Consider the following 19,289-nt stretch of genomic DNA (forward strand, 5'->3'; position numbering starts at 1 on the left):
TACACCTTTTGAATAATCAAAGTTTATTTAAAAAACCTTACAGCATTATATAATCAAAATCAAGTTGTTTTAAATAAATAATCAAGTCGCTGCTAAAAATCACGTTTAACAAAACACTCACAGAGAGAGAAATTGTAGACTCCAGCAGCTTGAGGTTTTGCTTTTTGGTACTCGGTGGTCCTTTTTAAAGGCAATAAAGAAAATTTATATGACAACCTTACCCCTAATTATATCTTTTCAAACCAATCCAAATTAAAATAGTAAAGGAAAAACCAAAAACGGCACAAATCCAAATTTTATTAGATGAATGGATGCGTTTGGTAAAATGCATGTAAGGTTGGGTCAACAGGTTACCCCGACCTGTGAACACTCCTAGTTTTTCCTTCAAATACATTTTCCCCACAATTTTCCTTATAATTTTTCTGTTTAAATTATTTTCTTTTAAATAATGAAGACTAATCGTCATGCATTTCATTTTGATTAAGTGGATATTGAGTTCTGCTTAAAGATGGATCATAAGTGAGAACCCAGGTTAGAATTTTGCTCTTGTCGTGATCTTTTATGAACATTACGTTTTGTTATCATTTTTTATAAATTAAATTTTAGAAATATATTATTTATATTAAATTTATTAACATTGATTTAAGACTATCCCATGAGCTTAGCTCAGTTGGTAGGGATATTGCATTTTATATGCAGGGGCCGGGGTTCGAACCCCGGACACCCCACTTCTCCACATTTATATGTGTGAGCTCTAGCCGCTAGGCTACTTGACAAAAAAAAAATGTGTGAGCTCTAGCCGCTAGGCTACTTGACAAAAAAAAACATTGATTCAAGACTTAACTTAAAACTTAAATTTGATTTGATTAAAACTAGGGGTGTACATGGGTTTGGTCAACAGAAAAAAACTCGTCAAACCCACCAAAAAAAAACTCAATAAAGTAGGTGGGGTTGGGTGATTGGGCGGATATGGTTTTCAAAAATGAAAAACCCATAAAAAATAATGGGTTTTGGGTAAAACCAGACCCAATAAATTCACTTACCCAATAATGTTCATATTTTTATTTTCATTTCTATTTTCATAGGGAGGAAGGATAATAGCAAAGGTATTGGTTATAATATTTCTTTCAAAAAAAGTTTTTGTTATAAATCAAGTCTAATTAAAATTGACACAACACATCCTCTATATTGAAAATCAAAGTCAAATTTTTAAAATTGACATAACATATCTATATTGAAAATCAAAACATGTTAGAGTTACAAAGTATGATGTTGCACTTTTTAGTTATTTTGATGTTAAAGCAATTTTACGTCATCCAACTTTAGTTTGTTGCAAGTATTTTATAATGAAATTTGTTATTTAATATTATAACTTATTATTTTATAACGCTAAAATATAGTGAAATAGGTTATACAATTTTTTTAAGAAAATAAAAAGTTGAGTAATTTTTATGAGAAAAAAATATGAGGACTCGTTTAATATTAACAAAAAAACAGAAAAATAATTTGGGTAACCCACTACCCAACCCAACCCAAACCGGAAACTAGTGGGTTTGCCCAAACCCACTCATTAATATAACGGATGAACATTTTACCTCACCCAAACCGGAGTATCCTATATGGTTCGGGTCTTGGGTTTGGCCAAACCCAACCCAAACTAACCCACGTACACCCCTAATTAAAACATTAAATTATGATTCTATCAAATTTAATTATTTTCAAAATAGAAATTAGTTAAATTCAATAAAGAAGGATAATTTTTTTAAATACAATAGTTTAATATAGGGTTAAAATTATAGAAAATCAAAACATAGTATTCCCTTTTTATATAAATACAAATAATTGTAAAGTCACTATATAAATTGTTAACATGATCCTTCAAAAAAAAAAATTGTTAACATGATCATTACAACTTTACAAGTAAACTCTACCAAAGAGTAGAGAAGAAAAATTAAAAGGCTCCTACAAACTTAAGATAATTTTATGATTAACCCTTCTCACACCATTTGATAGATCTTTCTTAAATAGCCATAGTCGTCGATCTTCCACCATCACCTTTGCTATTGCCTTTTCCTTCTAAATTTAAATCTTTCTCCTTGCATTGTCCACTTACATTCTTCATTTTCTTTCTTGCAACCCTATCTTTACATCATGTCTCGATCTGATTCCCAAAACTGTTTCCACAACTACGAGGGTGCTAAGGATTACAGTCCTATAGTTCCTCTTCTTTAGGCTCCAGCAACTTGTGTTAAATCAGTTAATGAACCATCTCACTCTTTCTACTCAGATTTCATGGTTCCCCATTCTTTTATCTGCCAGCAAATTCGCATAAGATGGTCGGAGGGGAAACAAAGCTAGAGGAAATGAGAAGCAAAGACATGGTCAGATGAATCTTGATTAATAGAATAAAGGAATTTTTCTAGTCTAGCTTTGACGTGCGTGAAATTTTCTTTATTATTTGACCAGGCATAGGGATCACCAACATAACATACGTCACTCAGACAACAATTTTGTAAACATTTCTAAAACTTTCAATGCTACTTGGGTTGTACGGATTCCCTCCAATTTTTTCATTTTAGGACAAAATTATGTTGAAATCCCCAAACACAAGCTAATTAGGAATGCAATTAGAAGCGTAAAGAGAGTCAACTAAATTAAAATAAGAATTGGGATTACACCAGTAGCTCAACATTGCAGGAGATTAAGATTAGTAGTAAGATTTGAATTCAAAACAATGTAGTTAGAGTTTAAATCTTTCATGTTAATCTGAACATACTGAACATATGTCACTGGTTAAATTTCTTTGAATAGACATGCTTTTTGATAATTGTTGACGACCTGCCCTTATACCGTCTTATAATTGATAACATTTTTAAACTCAATGGTAATAAATTCAACGGTGCACTTTTTGTTTCAGTTGCCACTAATTCTCCTTTGATGCACTGTGTTGAAAAGTAAATATGAACGTTTTGAAAAGTAAATATGTATCTTCAAATACTAAAAATTATCCCCTGTAAAAAAAATTATTATACAGCTCAAGACATAACACGAAGAACAATAGTCAAATCCAAAAAATTCAAAAGTCAAACACTCAATGTCATGAATAAAGTATGATCTATCTATTTATACGATGATTGTTTTCATGATAAGGGTTGTGGGTGGTAGCAGTCGATGAGGTAGACTATTGCCTGCTCTTGGATGTAGTAATGTCGTCATCTAGTCCCGCAATGAGACAGTGAACGAGATCAATGGTTGACTTATCTCGGATGTTGTAATCGGCAAGGGTCCGACCGTCCTCTAGTCGCTTATTGGCAAAGAGCAAAGTTTGTTGGTGCACTGGGAGCTTTTCCTCGTCAAAAATCTTCTCCTTCACATTGTCTACTCATGTGTCTGAACTTTGAACCCTCAGGTAGAAACTCTTTCTAGTCAAGGTCATTATAATAATTTCCATCTGCACTGCAATTGCCAACTCATTAATCAATGATAATTCAAAGCAGTAGAAAGAAACCAAAACCCCTTGCAACTGTTATTACAGCACAACTAGGCAAAAGAAATTTATGATCAAATTAATAAAAGAAATATTGAGACTCGTATTTCAAAAAGTGATCCAAAAATAGAAAACACATGGAACCTATTTTTCGCATTTGAAAAACTAGTGAATTTGAGATAAAATGCTAGAACATAAATTAAAAACATATCAGAAAATAATAAGACTTTAATAGGGAAAAAACCAAAGCAAAGAATTGGAGATTGGAGGTACCATTGGGGTTGTATAAGTTATGCAAATTTCTAGCTTGAGAGGTGCAGAACCAAATGGAATCACAAGGAACTCTGACGAAAGAGTTGCTAAAGTAACCTGTTGGACACTCTTTGCAATAGACTGTAATTTCAGTTTGCATATCTGAGACCTAGCCAATATATCATAATTATACTCAAACTCGGAAGAGTTTAATTTGGACCAATGCAATAAATATTAACAACATTTCCCAATAGCATAGTACTATTATTGAGAATAAATAGTTTGCCATCAATTTCTTCTTGAAGATCAATGGTTTCATCAGTAGACTTCAAGGAGATAATGAAGGAGTGACCATAAGAAAATTTTATTTGAGAATTCCTGTGTTTATAGCTGAAATGCTTAGACAACTTGATGATGCAACAGTCACAATCTGAAAGGGGGCAGGAACATTTCCCATGGATGCATTCTTCTTCATGCTTCCTCTTTCTAGTGTAACTTATTTTCTCATTGCAACCATGTTTTTCATTGCGACATGACACTTTGATAGATAACTATAGATTCTCAATGGCCGTTTTGAGTTAATGGGCAATAAGCACTCATGACACATGATCCTAGTTTCGATCCTAGTTTCAGGCAGGGCCATTCCTAGAGTTTTACTGGCCTTAGCCATAATATGAGAAAAGGGCCCCTTTAATAATACATCATAAAAAAGTTTTAGTTCATTGTTGTGATTTTATCAGGTCTTTATATCGTTTTTTTTACCAATAGCTCTCAACAATATTTTTTTCGTGCCCTTTAATAATACATCATAAATTATTATGTATATTTGTGATTTTCAAGATTTGAGAAGAAAAATTATTATTGATATTAAAAAAAACATGATTATTAGTGAAGTACTCTATTAAAGATTTAAGAAGAAAAATTAAAAAACTGTATTCAATTTGGTTTGATTTTAACTTATTAATTTTTTTTCTACTCACGTCTTATTTTGAATCCACATCGAATATCTTCACAGTTAAACTAGTCTTGATTACTCTTTATATCACACAAAGATTTTGTTGTCGAACCAGAAAGTTAGTAGAATTTTACAAATAGCTCTCAACAATATATTTTTCTTCAAACGATTACGTCAATGAATGAATTTTCTCTCTTGATTGTGGATTTCTAACCTCATACAAATACTCCCTCCGGTCCTTTTTACAAGAGACAAATGGGTCAACTAAAGTTGATGTATTTGGTTCAAAATGTAGACCAAATACATCAACTTTAGTTGACCCATTTGTCTCTTGTAAAAAGGACCGGAGGGAGTATTATTAAGTGTGACAACGTATTTTTGAGAACTTAAAGGTTGTGAAAAACATAAATAAAAGTTAGAACCAGAAAAGTAACGGCCTTAATAGGTCTCTTACCCTAGACAGAGCCAAAAGATACATGTAAATTACAAAAAATCAAGTATGAAGTTTTACATGTGGTATTTATAGACAAATTATACATTGAGCCCAACATCCTATTATCCATGAAACATGTGAAATACAAAGATCATTATCTGCGCAGCTATGAGGCTATTAGCACCCAAACGTGTGTGAAAATGACTACCAGGCTAGACTCACTTAAGCTTTGTTTGGAAGTTTAGAGGGGAGGGAAAGGGAGGACTTCGGGGGTGAGAAATATATAGAAAAATAGAGAAGTCTTTTACAGTTTCTAAAACAACAATTTTTAAGAGAATGATAAACTTATGATTAATATATTTGTAATTTTAAGAATATTATAACAACTAAGATTAAATTTGAAAAATTCATATAAACCCTCCAAAACCCTTTTCCAATACAATTTTTGAGTTCCCCCACATGAGGAGGATTTTGTATTATGAATGAAAAAATAACCCCAAAAGCACTCTCTCCTACCAATGATTGCAATTGAAACAATTTTCAATAGGGGTTGGAATCACTCATGGTTAGAAATTGATTCTATGTTGGTCACTTTAGCTTTGAAATAAAAAATTGTTATTCCTTGACAGTTAAGAAACAGATGGGAGAATTGCATGCGCCTTGCTTCTTCAATGTCCTTCTTCATCACTCACATTTATAGCGAGGGAAATCATTGTGCTGACAAACTTTCTGCCATAGGTCTTTCACTTAATACTTTCTTCTGGTGGGATAATATTCCTTCTCAACTGAGTTTGGATTTTGTTAGAAATAGGTTGGCCTTCCATATTTTAGATTTAATTAATCTCCTTGAGGGCTAGGCTTTATGTCCTCCCTCACTTTTGTTTCTTGTTTTTCCTATTATCAATATATATTTTGGGGCTTGCTTCTTAGGCAAGTCTGCTTTGTTTAAAAAAATAAAAATAATCTATTTGTTCAACTTGCTCCTTAACAAAACCTTAACCTATGATTTTATCTCAGCTTCAAATTTTAGTCAAATGACTATTATTTATTCATTCATCCTCACATACAAATATCATTCTTCTGTGAAATGTCATATGCTATATCTAGAAACTCTAGCTTTGACACAAATACAAATGAAAAACGTTTGAGCACACTTTTTTTGATCAAGATGTTTGAGCACACTCACACAAAAGAAGAAAAATAAATGAGAAAGCATTGCTCTTTTAATTTTTTTTCAATTATGTGTGTGCTTAATCATTTTTTATTTGTGTTTGTGTTCAAATAAGCATTGCTCGTGCTATAAAAAACAAAGACCGCCGTCCTCACAAAACCATGGGTGCAGGCACATTTAAAATCTTATTGCTTTTTTTTTTTAAGGCAAAGCTTGTTACTTACAAACCCATTAATTTGTTTTTGACAAATTAAAATCACTACTCTGAATACTTTTTTTATTGAAAATAAAATCATAACAATCAAAATATTTCTTCATTCACATGCTGCAGAGTTCACTCACCTACTTGAAAAACAGTCAAAACACTAAAATCAGACTCTCTCTCTCTTCATGTACTATCACTAACAATCTGCTTTCACTACACAGGTTATGTAAATGCTTTCACTACTTAAGTTATGTAAATTTATTTCACTCAGAGGACCACAAATAAATCTACTCTCCTTTCAATTCGCCACTCTCTTTTCAATTGAATCATACTCAAGATAAAACAAAAATAATTATTGTGCGATTTCAGCTAATGTTGAAAAGTAAATATGTTTCCTTAATTGCTGAAAATTATCCATAGTAAAATATATCATTATGCAGCTCAAGACAAACATAAAGAACAAAAGTCAAATCCTTATTAAGAAATGCAAAAGTCAAACACTCAATAATGTTTTATTTCTCTACTTATAGGGTCGCCAACGGTAGCAGACAATGGGGTGTGGTGGTCATCTAGTCCACCAAGCCGTGGAAACTGAGTAGAATGCAAAGTCGTTTCAATAGTTGACTTCTCTTGGATGCTGTAATTGGCAAGGATTTGGCAGTCCTCTATTAGCTTATCGTCAAAGAATAGATGCTGTTGGTGCACTGGGATCGCTTCCATTTCATAATTCTTCTTCTTCACATTGAGTATCGTGTCTGAACTTGTAACCATCAGGGGGAACCTCTTCCCATCATACATGATCCTTATGAATGTTTGCATCTACACAGAAATTTCCATCATATTAATCAATGATAAAATCAACAGAAAGAAAATGAAATTCCTTGCAAAATTTATTATGGCATAACAGGAAAAAAGAAATTCATAATCAAATCAACTGGGCAACAACATGGCTCATGGATGCATTATTCATGTTTGTTCAACTGTGTTTTTCATTCGAACATGAAATTTCCATAGATTGCAATATATTCTCAATGGCTTTAGACACATTTACAAAATTCCTTCTTGAGCTAAAGCACACTTGAAACACTTGTTCCCAAGTTTACAATTAACAGGTAGAGCAAATAATATGACAGTATGACAATAACATAAAAGAAATAATCAAATTAGACTTTGAAACGTTTTCTAGAATAAAACAAAGTAAGAGATTTCTTTGTACAACAGGTAGCACAATATATATCAAATTAGAGAAACAATACAAGAATTTGGAAAAAGATATTGAGATGTTTGTTCCTAACTCTGCTGTTGTCGTTGTTGTTGAAGGTCCTCTCTACCTATGGAAGGTCATGTGATTGTTGTTGATGTTGGAGAAGAAGTTACTGGATAAGTGTGTGAAATTTTAGGATATGGATTGAATTTTGAGTGTTTAGTTTTCTTTTGAATTCATGTTATGGTCTTGTTATTGGAAAGGTTAGGGGAAGAATGTTACTGGAGAGTTTAGTGGGTGAAAGTGAGTTTATCTGGCTTAGTTTGAATTTTTTTATGAATGAATGGAGATGTTGATGAAGATGAAGAGAAGTAGGGAATGAAGAAAGGTACAAAAATTGGCTGTTGATGGTGCATTATTAGATCTGGTACGCATGAACTAATGGTTGTATTTTTTTTTAAAAAGATCAAAAGGTTAATATTAAACATTTTAATGAGGTCTTTGGTGCACCACTTACAATGTGTATCCATCTTAGATAATCGATTAACGTTTGTAACAGAAATGATTTATTTGGCTAATGGAGCATAAATCAAGGGATCAAAATGTAACGTTATAATAAGTTATGAAACCAAAACCTTTCAAAAAAAAAATTATGAAACCAAAATGAAAACAAGTTAAAAACCAAATATGCAATTTAGAAACACGAAGAACAAAACACGAAGAATGAAAGTCAACACACGAAGAACAAAGCATTATACAACTCAAGACAAAACACGAAGAACAAAAGTCAAATTCTTATTAAGAAATGCAGAAGTCAAAGACTTTTAAGTTATAAAAAATGTTTGATTTCACTAGGGTCGCCGATAGCAGCAGCCGATGAGTTGGATGGTTGGCTACTCTCGGATGTAGTAATCGGCAATGATGTGGTGGTCATCTAGTCATACATGCCACGGAAAATGAGGGAAATTTCCATAGTTGACTTCTCTTGGATGTTGTAACTGGCAAGGGTCTGGCGATTCTCTGGTTGCTTCTCGGAAAAGAATAGACGTTGTTGGTGGACTGGGATCCCTTCCTTGTCCTGAACCTTTTTCTTCACATCGAGTATCGTGTCTGAACTCTTAACCATCAGGGGGATCCTCTTGTTTTCATACATGATCTTTATGAATATTTGCATCTGCACCGCAATTGCCAACACATTAATCAATGACAAAAGAAAACAAAATCCCTTGTAAAATTTATTATAGCACAAGAGGGTTAAAGAAATCCATGATCAAATCAAGAAAACATACAAAATTTATTCTTAATGGCTTAGCACAGCAGGTAGCGCAGTATGGGCGCTGTAGCAAAGTTTAGGGAAACAACACAAAAAATTGATATCATACACATATATAGAATTTCATAACCATACACATATAAAAGAATTTCATACAGTACACGTACAAAATTCATTCTCAATGGCTCAGCACAGCAGGCAGCGCAATATGAACACTTTATAAAATCTAGGGAAACATAACAAGAAATTCATATTATACACATACAGAAACGGAGCTGCTAGTTATCTTCCTACTCATTCTTCTGTTCACGGCCGTCAGAGAGAAAAGAGAAGACAGTATTGAATTTGAATGTTAGGTTTTCTATTCTGGCCCCTTTGTTTGTAATTAGTAATATTCTTGTATGTTCTCCTTTTTTTTACTACGCTAACGTGTGTAAATTAAAATCAATATTTTTTATGAAGTTTTCATTTATTTAGTAAAATTATGAGCTTAGTAGTGGTGGGTCGACAGTCCAAAATAATTTTGTACACACAACTAATGAAAACATTTAAAATTGCCATATCAATTAATATTTTTAATTTACATGACTACTCTGAATGTTTTGATTAGTTGTATGTGCAAAGTTGTTTTGAATTGTCAACCCACCATCATTAATCTCTAAAATTATATTTATAGATTTTTTTGATATAAAATTATACGTATAGATGTTTGTGACTTTTAAATAGTTACAAACCATATTTATCTTTTATCATATAGAAAATATAACAAAAAAAATCTTATCATTTTCAATAACATCAATAATATAGCATTCTCAAAAGAAAATTTGTTAAAGGATATAACTGATGAAATAATGAAAAATCAAGCCCAAAAAGTTATGAATTTCCTTTATATATTCTTATAGAACATTTTTATTGATAATTAGATGTCGTTCAATTTCATGAAAATTCTAACATGTAGATTAAATTTTACCCCTTCCGTCCCAAATTATTATAAGTAGCTTTGGGAAAAAAATACCAATGAAGTATTAAATGCTACTTTTCCTACTAGACCCTTAATTATTTATTTTTCTATCTTCTTCCAGTTCGTTAATTTATCTTACCTCTAAAATTTATTAAGGAGAATTTTGTAAAACAATACATAATATCTCTTATCCAAACAAAATTAATTACATTTTTTAATACTTGTGAAGTGCTCAAAACGTCGTATAATTTGGGACGAAGGAAGTAGTATTTAAAATGTTAATGTCTCAGGGCTTCAGCCTTTTTTTGTTACAAAAAAAAAATAAACATTTGAATTTACTTAAAAAACTACAACATTTAACAAATAAAAGTCTTTAACAAAGTTAAATATTATTGAAAATTTAACATTTTTATTGAAACGACTTCAAGTTTGATGGGTTGGTTTAGTTTGGACCTAACTTGAATAGGTTCAGGTAAAATGCATGTAAGGTTGTATCAACGGTTTACCCAACTCGTGAACACCCCTACTTTTTCCTTCAAATACATTTTCCCCACAATTTTCCTTTTACTTTTTCTGTTTAAATTATTATCTTTTAAATAATGAAGACAAATCGTCATGTATTCCATTTTGATCAAGTGAATAAGCTTAAGTGGATATTGAGTTCTGCTTAAAGATGGATCATTAGAGAAAACCCAAGTTTGAATTTTGCTCTTGCCATGATCTTTTATGAACATTTCATTTTGTTATCATTTTTTATAAATTAAATTTTAGAATTATAATATTTATATTAGATTTATTAACATTGATTTAAGATTAAAATTTGATTTGATTAAAACTCTAAATTATGATTAGATCAAATTTAATTATTTTGCAAAATAGAAATTAGTTAAATTCAATTATTTAGTTTCTTTTATTTGGGAAAATTCAATTATTCCTATAGATAAAGAAGGATAATTTTCTTAAATAAAATAGTTTAATATAGGGTAAAAATTATAGAAAATCAAAACATAGTACTCTCTTTTTATATAAATACAAATAATTGTAAAGTCACTATATAAATTGGTCTGGACCGGACAGAAGGTCAATCCTATGGTGATATGTGGACTAAACCTCCACTAGATTAAGGCGCATCGCCTAAAGGAATACACTCACAACAATACACCCTACCTTATTGAAGCACGCTCCCGTGCATATCATGCCATACATGTGGCCTCTAACTGCCTCCTGATGAGGCGCTGCAATTCTCGGAAGCAGTTAGCGTCTCACTACAAGAAATCAGTCTTTTAGAGACCGAATATTCAGTCGCTATATTACAAAAATCGGTCACTAACGGAGTTTGTGACCCAATTAGTGACCAAAATTAACGGTGGTTAATATGCTAGTCGCTAATCCTTTGTGACCTAAATAGCGACCGAAAATCAGTGACCGAATATGAGACAGAATTTAGACACCGCAATAGAGACCGATATAGGGCTCAAGAGTTTAGAGACAGATTTTGTGACTGGATTTAGCGACCAAATTAGAGACTTGTATTAGAGACTGGTTTTGTCACCAATTTTGGTGACTGCGTTAGTGACCGATTTATCAAGTTATAAAAAATCGGCCACTAAATCAGTCTCTAACTTATGTTGAGCCAAAAAAAAATGTAGCCTGTCGAAATATGATTTTACCTCTAAATTTATATAAATGTAATACATAACAAAATATACATTTGTGTATTAAACTCTATACAAACAATATATACCATTAGATAAGACTTAGCCTATCGTATATTTGTATTACACAAACTTGAGAAACTAACTTTATCAATAAATAAAGAAGAAAAGCCAAAACCATGAACCGCATATGCTTGGTTGGAACGCATGAATCCCCATTATTACTTGCATCCATAACTCCAATGTTATTCTTGATCACAACCTACTAATATCAACAAACATAACATCATAATATACTTAGTATATGAAAGACACAATATAACATACAAACACAAATAAGGTTGATTTGCATCATAATAAAAACCATGATGATAATTCTAAGTCAATTCTTTCTTTTCCCATCCTTACTAGCTATCATCAGCCACATCATCATGGTCTCTGGTATATGGCTTGGGTTGAAATTTTAAGAAAACAATTAATATCATTGTTAGTCTCAGATGCTCAATTACAAGGACTATGCCCCGTATAGCCTACATTGAACTACATAAAAATATTAGTTTCAAATGCTCCCAAATAGAATAAATTATTAGAAAGAATCACATTAATTTTAGGCAAAATCAATAAATAATGAACTATATTAAAATTAGTACATAATGTTCCAATCTTCTATCAACCCAAGTGTCCTCCTTGCAATGAACGTGAGTGCAAAAAAAACAATTGCAAAGGATTTGGTTTAGTGTCATTATGTTTTGTCCAACCAAATAAAGATTGTAAATTAAAAACATGTTAACATGTAATATTTTGTCTTGTATTTGATCTATTCAAGAAAACTCAACATTAACAAAGAAAAAGAAAAGGTTAAAATAAAGAAAAACTAAGGTATCTTCACCATATATATGAACAATTCATTAACACACCTTCTATTTGTTTGTAAAATAGCTAATAAATTGGCTAAATCTTTCACTCATTCAAAGGTTACTGCCAGGGTTTTTTTTATGGAATAACAAATGCTATAATGAAAGAAAGACTAATTCATTAAAATGGCTATATGGTATAACAAGGTTACTATCCACAATTGAAACTAGTGACACATTGAACGGACAAAAACTAGTACACACATTGAACGAACAAAAACCAGTACACACATTGAATCAATAAAAAACCAGTGCACACAAAATACAAGGCCTGCAAAACAGAACAGTTTCACAAAGATGAAAATTATGTAAAAACTCAGCAGAGAAAGAAGAAAAACAAAACAAAAAAACTATAAAATCTGCCTCAAAACTCGAATAAAAAAGGCCCAAAATAAGGTTTAGCTTATTACCTAGTTCAACCATTAATAGAAGGGAGGGTGAGCGAATGAGTCGTTGTTAGCCTTTTCCAATGGTCTGCTCCTCGTGGTAACAGAGGAGGGAATCAGATAGGAGGATGAGCTGAATGAATGAAATGACCTACAAAAGTACAATACACACATCAGAATTAAACAATACACACATGATACAAATAACAATAACTTCAGTATCTTCATGTTTGCTTCAATTCACTTCACAAAAACCACAAAAACACACTTTAACAGTGTTAGCAACCAAAGAGTTTCAGTAGAATTACAGAAGAGTTCACTACGCTATTTCATGAGCTAACATAGTTACTTTTCTTTACTGTACAAATTAAACAAAGAGATTAATTCATTGTTCTGCACCTCTTCTTCAATCATTTTAAACACTAAATTTTTTTAAGTAGAATTATAGAAGAGGTCATTACTCAATGGTCGAGTTTCTACATTAAAATGTCTATGCCTCTGCATCATTATAACATAATACAAACATTTGTTCAGCTTTGAGAATGAAAAGATTATAATTCAAAGCAACAATATCAAAAGTTGTAACTCCTATATTATACCTTGGTTATCTCGTGGCCTACATACATGATCAAATTTTAAAGACTTATTGGAAGACTCCAAGAAAATGACTTGAAGCTCCTTTTTAAGAGTGGATTCAAAATTAACAGCATATGTAAACTTGTTTGCCTTTTCATTTTCAATTAAAGTTTTACATCTGAGAATCGTTTTATTTAGGTTTTCTATGAGAACCATACCAACAAGCTGAATAGAGTTCAAAATATCAAGGCTCGGAGAGGACTCGGCCGTGGTTTATTGAAAATTAATAAACAATAACATAGAATAAAGTGGAGTTATGATTCATTCACCTAAACTTTGATACTGAGATCAAAGACTTTCTTCAAAATTGGAGATGTATGACCCAGATCTAATGAATTCGCATTCATACCATTAAAAATGATAGATTCAAAAAAAAAAAAAATTCTGAACTTTAAATACCAAACACACAACACTGAAAAGTCACAAACACACAACACCTTAAAACGTTACTTCCAAACTAGAGCATAGATAATTGATTTAGGGAATACTTTATATCCAAATCATTAACCATTCTAATTATATAGATGAATTTAACAGAACATTCTAAAAACATAGATAAGTAACATATCATTCTAACAACATAGATAATTAACAGAATATTCAAGAAAACATAGATAGGAAGCGAACCTATCATTATGTCTCCAAATTCCAAGGAAGCAGCAACCTTAGCCATATCCCTCCTTGAAGCAAACTCCATGGCAGATTTCCCCAAATACTCATCATCAAATTTTTACCTTAGATCTGTGAGACATTAAAAAGATTTCCTCTAATTCTGAACCTTTTAAATCAAGAACGTTTTGGGAAATTACCTGAGTACAGATTCATTTTGTATATGAGAAACAGAACCAGATATTGATTTGTATGGCCGTGAATCATGGTGGAGAAAGGGAATCGATAGAAAATTCATGGTGGAAAGGATATGGGTTTGTTGTTGATTTAGGGTTACGATTCTGAATGGTGAAGGTTCTGAGTGAGGGTTCTAAGGTCTTTGAGTTCAGAATCAAGAAGATTTGAGAAAGAATTGGAAAGGTTCTCAGTGAGGGTTTAGATCTGTTAGTTTTGTTTCCTGAAAATTAAAGTAGATTGGAATGAAATTGTGAGTGAGAAAAGTTTAATTTTGTTATTTAATAAAGCTGCAAAAAAGAATAAAATAAAGGTATATATTTTGGAATTACCAAACCCATTAGTGACTGATTTATCCATCACCAAATCAGTCTCTAAAATAATTTGCGACTAATTCAGTGACTCAAGAAAATTTGGTTATAAAACAAAATATTCAGTCTCCGATTCGGTCTCAACAGTGACTAAATTATTTGGGTCGCTAAATCAGTCACTGATGGCGTGTTTTCTAGTAGTGTCTCCATCCTCTATATAAGGATGACGCGTCATCCTCAAGGTACGATTCATTTTCCCTCACTTTTTACACATTCAACCTCATTTTCTACACTGACTTGAGCATTGGAGTCCTGATGTGCCTGCAGACAGCCTCCTTTCCACCGCGAAGACTTCATCGCCACCGTGAGCATCATTCGTCTTCACCGAACATATCATAAATTGTTAAGATGATCATTATCGGTAAACTCAACTGAAGAGTAAAGATGAAAAATCAAAAGACTCCAACATTAAACATAAATAAAAGGTCTATATTCAATTTGATGTTTCTTATTATATTTTATGCTACTTATGTCTTATTTTGAATCCACCTCGAATATCATCACCGTTAAACTGGTCTCGATTACTCTATAAATTATGTAAAGATTTTGTTGTCGAACTTGAAAGTTAGTAGAAAATTTGACTAATAGCTTTGAACAATGATTTCTAATATCCATCAACATGTGGCCTACAATTAAAGACGTGATTGTTGTATTGGCGCTCCACGTTCTATATTATCCTCCAAATTTATATGGATCTAAGCACACACCTTCTCTCTAATCATGCGTTCTAGATTATTTTTAGCTTGAAAACGGGAAAAAAATCTTGTGAGGGTGCTAAGGATTACAGTCCTATTGTTCCTCTTTTTTAGGCTCCAACAACCGAGTTTATTTGGATTGCGAACCCTATTGAGGAAAACATTACCCTGCATCCTTGAATCTCTGATTTATCAAAGGGTATCATGTTTCTTGAGGAGTATCTTATCCCAAGAGCCTTATTTGACCGTCCTTTGGTTTACTATACAAGGAAGGCATTCTGATTTCAGGATGTTCCCTCAGCCCAAAAACTACTTGAGGTAGATAACTCGGCTGGAAATTGCCTATTTCTTCCTTTGATACGAAGCTCTTCCTTTTAGGGTGAACAATGAAAGAGGAGTTTAATAATATGATGGATAATCCTATTTCTTCCTTTGATATGAAGCTCTTCACGATGAAGTTGAGTTTATCATAATCTCAATATTTAATCTGTGTCCTTGTTTGTTAAAAACAGGAGTTTATAAGATCAGTAAAAAAAATTGTAAATAACATACACTTCCTTCCACAACTAAAGTTGACGGAGTGTTAATATTAACGCCTGTTGAACGCTAAAAGAAAACACCTACGAACAAACAAAATGCAGGAAAAGAGAATCGAAAAAACAAAAAGGTTATGGGAATATCTCGTGTACATTTCTAGAACATCATTATGGCCACATTAGACTGCAGTAACCATGACACCAGAAGTGTTATTTATTTCATTCTCTCTTTCAATGACGAGGAGTGTAATTTTCTCAATTTTTTTTGTAAATGAAATATATATTAGCACAAGAATTGCTTCAATAGGAGACAGTCTCAGCTCACTAAATCACATCCATTTCATAACAGATACAATGAGCTCCATGATAACATAACAAATGCATACCTCTTTGTTGCTACATTTTTTTGCGAGTAGAAAATGAATTATGTACTCTAAAATTTACGACACACACAATCTACTTGCTCTAGCTCCAGTATCCTTTGTTGTTACATTATTAGCCCCTTTTCATTATAAAATACCAGAAAACACCCTAAGCTTGTTTTTCTAAATGCATAGTCCCAACACCCAAGCTTGCCCCTTACAATAAATATATCAAATTGCAGCAATACACAATATCATCATAGTGCAAATGAGACTTCTCTACGGCATTAGTAAGCACCAGACACACGCTGTGATCACCTTAGCATAAATTCTACAAATATAATATCATACGCCAAAAGAGTAACTGGCCAAAATACATACACCATTACTGCAACATATGTTAAATCAGTTATTGAACCTTCTCACTCTTTCTACTCAGATTTGATGGTTCCCCATTCTTTTCTCTGTCAGCAAAGCCACATAACACTACAAGAAAATTATCTTTTTACAAAAATGCATAACCAAAATATAAACATGGAACCAAATTTAAATCACATACTCATAAGTAGAGACCATCCATCCTTTGATAACAAATCCTCAAAAAATAAAATCATTTAATAACAGTTACAAAATTATTTAAGTAGTATGATATAGTCTCGCAGTGCATTAACCTCCTTTCAACATTGCTCAGCGTAATTGTTCCCTAGAAAATATCATGATATTAGAACACAAATTCATAAGCATACTCTCTATTTGGATTATAAAAATGATAAAACAAGTGTTGAGAAAGAAAATGTATGCATATTGTTGAATACTTGTCATCAGAGTCTTACATAAGCTAAAAGCTTGATATGACTATTTTTATGAAGTACAAGGTTATCCGGTTTTATACAACTACAAGCAGAATACCATTAACTCAGCATAATACTAGACATTCTCAATAAGTATGATCACCTGAAGACACGACATTATTGAAAAACAAATTAACTGTACCATAATTTAATATAACTCATGTAACGACAACATAAAAGTGGATAGTTACTGAAGAGTGTCCCTACCTATAGTCCTTTATAATCTAATGAACCAGAACTTTTCTGATTCAGTCCAAACTTCTAAGCATCAGCAGAGCTCGCACCAAATGCAGTTTCAGAGGCATGAGTTTGCAAATTATTTTGACCCTCAGACATTGGCTTTAGATATAAAGCATACAGTGCCTTTGTTGTCTCATCCTCACTGATGTCACAAGAATTCATCCCAGGCCTAACAAATTCAGGAGAGCAATGGGGCAATGAAACATAGAGCGCACTCAAAAGTAAGCACAAATGGAGAAAATGGAAGGAAAAAAATGGTAACTGGTATATCATTCAAGATAGTCCTTAACTATTGTTGATAATACAACATCATCCTAACTAAAACATCCAGCTAGGAAGCACCGACACAAACAAGAACATCGGACATGACACTGACTTCGACAACAGTCATATTTTCAGGCAATGAATTATTTGAATGTAACCATATGTGACAATGTCGTGTCAGTGTTACATGTCAGACACCGAATACGGCTTCAATGTGAAGTGTTGGTGCTATATAGACATCTAAAATAATATGATCATGCATAATTTCAACCAATATGAAGAAGCAACTTACAGCCAATAAAGCATGCTACACAACCATTTCTCTGGCAGTTGATCGGGTGTTACACTGGTAGGTAGAAGCCGCCATTTCTGGCAACTGTCGCAAGCTACCCAGTCTTCTGCAAAAATTTGAGGTGCTGCTACTGCTGTTTGAATCATCTCCGGAGCAGGGTTATTTTCAGCCATACTAAATTGGATCCTCCGCAGCTAATATCTTTGCTGCTCCCTCTGCTGTGCTATTATTAGCCCTTAGGATCCAATTCCAGCCATACTAATTAAGTAAAGATCTTAAATAAATCCAAAATCCCAAAGTTTAAAATAAATAAGTAAAAAAGATTATGCAGACCCAGTAAAGGATACTATTTGGGAATGACTTTGACTTTTGTGGGTTTTAAGGTGTTCTTTGGATAAACAAATAATGTTTTAAAAGGCACAAATCATTTGTTTCACACATTTCATGGGAATAAAAGAATAAACATAGCATAGCATCTCAAGACCGCAAACCACAAACCACAAAATTCCCAAAAAAATCCCAAACAACAAAACCCATTCCTAGAAACCATAAGAGACCATCAAAAACAATAAACCACAAACAAAATGCCATAAAAAATCAAATATCTTTAGAACCCACAAACCCTAAAAACTAAAGGAAAGAAACAGAACCCATCAACATCGAACAAAACAATAAATCGTGATTTGGGTGAGTAAAATCGAACAGGGCAATGGTGAACAAGAGAACAAAGGAGTTAAGAGAGAAAATAAACATACCGTTTTGAAGAATCAAGAGCAAGAGCAAAATGAGCAGCAAACGATTACAGCAAACAAGCAAACGATTACCCCTCCCGACGAGTACGAAGCGAGAATGAAAACAAATTAAGGAATTATGATTATAGGTTTGAGAAGTGAAATCCTGATTTGGGAGTGTGAAATCGTGATTATACCTCACTATTTTGTCGAATTGTGGTTTTGGTGAAATCTGTCTGATTTAGGTTAAAGATGTTTGATTCCAAGTTATTTTGAGAAAGTTTTATTTAGTGAAAGTGTGAAAAAATTAGGCCAAAAAAAATGAAAAAATGTGTGGAAACTAATATTGACAAAAAAAAAAGATAAAAAAAATGAGAAAAATCTAATTTAGCATCAGATTTTGTGGATGCTAATTAGATAATTAAATTAAAAAATATAGCATCAGCAAATAGCTTCCATATGAATGAAGCTAAACTTCATAAAATAAATGAATTGCAAAAAACACATTTGCATCATAATTTGTTGATGCTAAACAGACACTAACATGCAAAATTAGCATCAGAAATGGTCTG

General features: G+C 32.3%; 2 long non-coding RNA genes and 1 pseudogene across 7 annotated transcripts in view; all 3 read right to left on the reverse strand.

Annotated features, from left to right (window-relative positions):
• Positions 1-8,437: 8,437 nt before the first annotated feature.
• Positions 8,438-19,289, reverse strand: part of LOC146898250 (polyubiquitin-like) — an 86,824-nt pseudogene continuing 75,972 nt past the window's right edge. The window contains exons 8-9 of the transcript XR_015023633.1: positions 15,452-15,460; positions 8,438-8,881 (exon numbers count right to left, since the gene is read on the reverse strand). The product of XR_015023633.1 is annotated as a polyubiquitin-like (transcript). The remainder of the gene's footprint in view (positions 8,882-15,451; positions 15,461-19,289) is intronic.
• On the reverse strand, positions 11,217-14,706 carry LOC146898251 (uncharacterized). Of its 3 annotated transcripts, XR_015023647.1 has the most exons (4): positions 14,342-14,706; positions 14,160-14,273; positions 12,921-13,047; positions 11,217-11,858 (listed from the first exon to the last, which is right to left on the reverse strand). It is a non-coding gene; the product is annotated as an uncharacterized LOC146898251 (long non-coding RNA). The 3 variants fall into 3 exon arrangements; XR_015023645.1 differs by having other exon boundaries at positions 14,160-14,706; XR_015023646.1 differs by having other exon boundaries at positions 11,217-11,861; positions 14,160-14,706.
• Positions 16,659-18,976, reverse strand: LOC146898252 (uncharacterized). Of its 3 annotated transcripts, none has more exons than XR_015023642.1 (4): positions 18,742-18,976; positions 17,987-18,244; positions 17,398-17,599; positions 16,659-16,825 (listed from the first exon to the last, which is right to left on the reverse strand). It is a non-coding gene; the product is annotated as an uncharacterized LOC146898252 (long non-coding RNA). The 3 variants fall into 3 exon arrangements; XR_015023641.1 differs by having other exon boundaries at positions 16,659-17,042; positions 17,987-18,221; positions 18,742-18,974; XR_015023640.1 differs by lacking the exon at positions 16,659-16,825 and adding an exon at positions 16,869-17,042 and having other exon boundaries at positions 18,742-18,975.

Source organism: Medicago sativa, chromosome 8, assembly GCF_051527215.1.
Source record: "Medicago sativa cultivar Bolivia chromosome 8, Bolivia_mono, whole genome shotgun sequence".
NCBI classification, from domain to species: domain Eukaryota; kingdom Viridiplantae; phylum Streptophyta; class Magnoliopsida; order Fabales; family Fabaceae; genus Medicago; species Medicago sativa.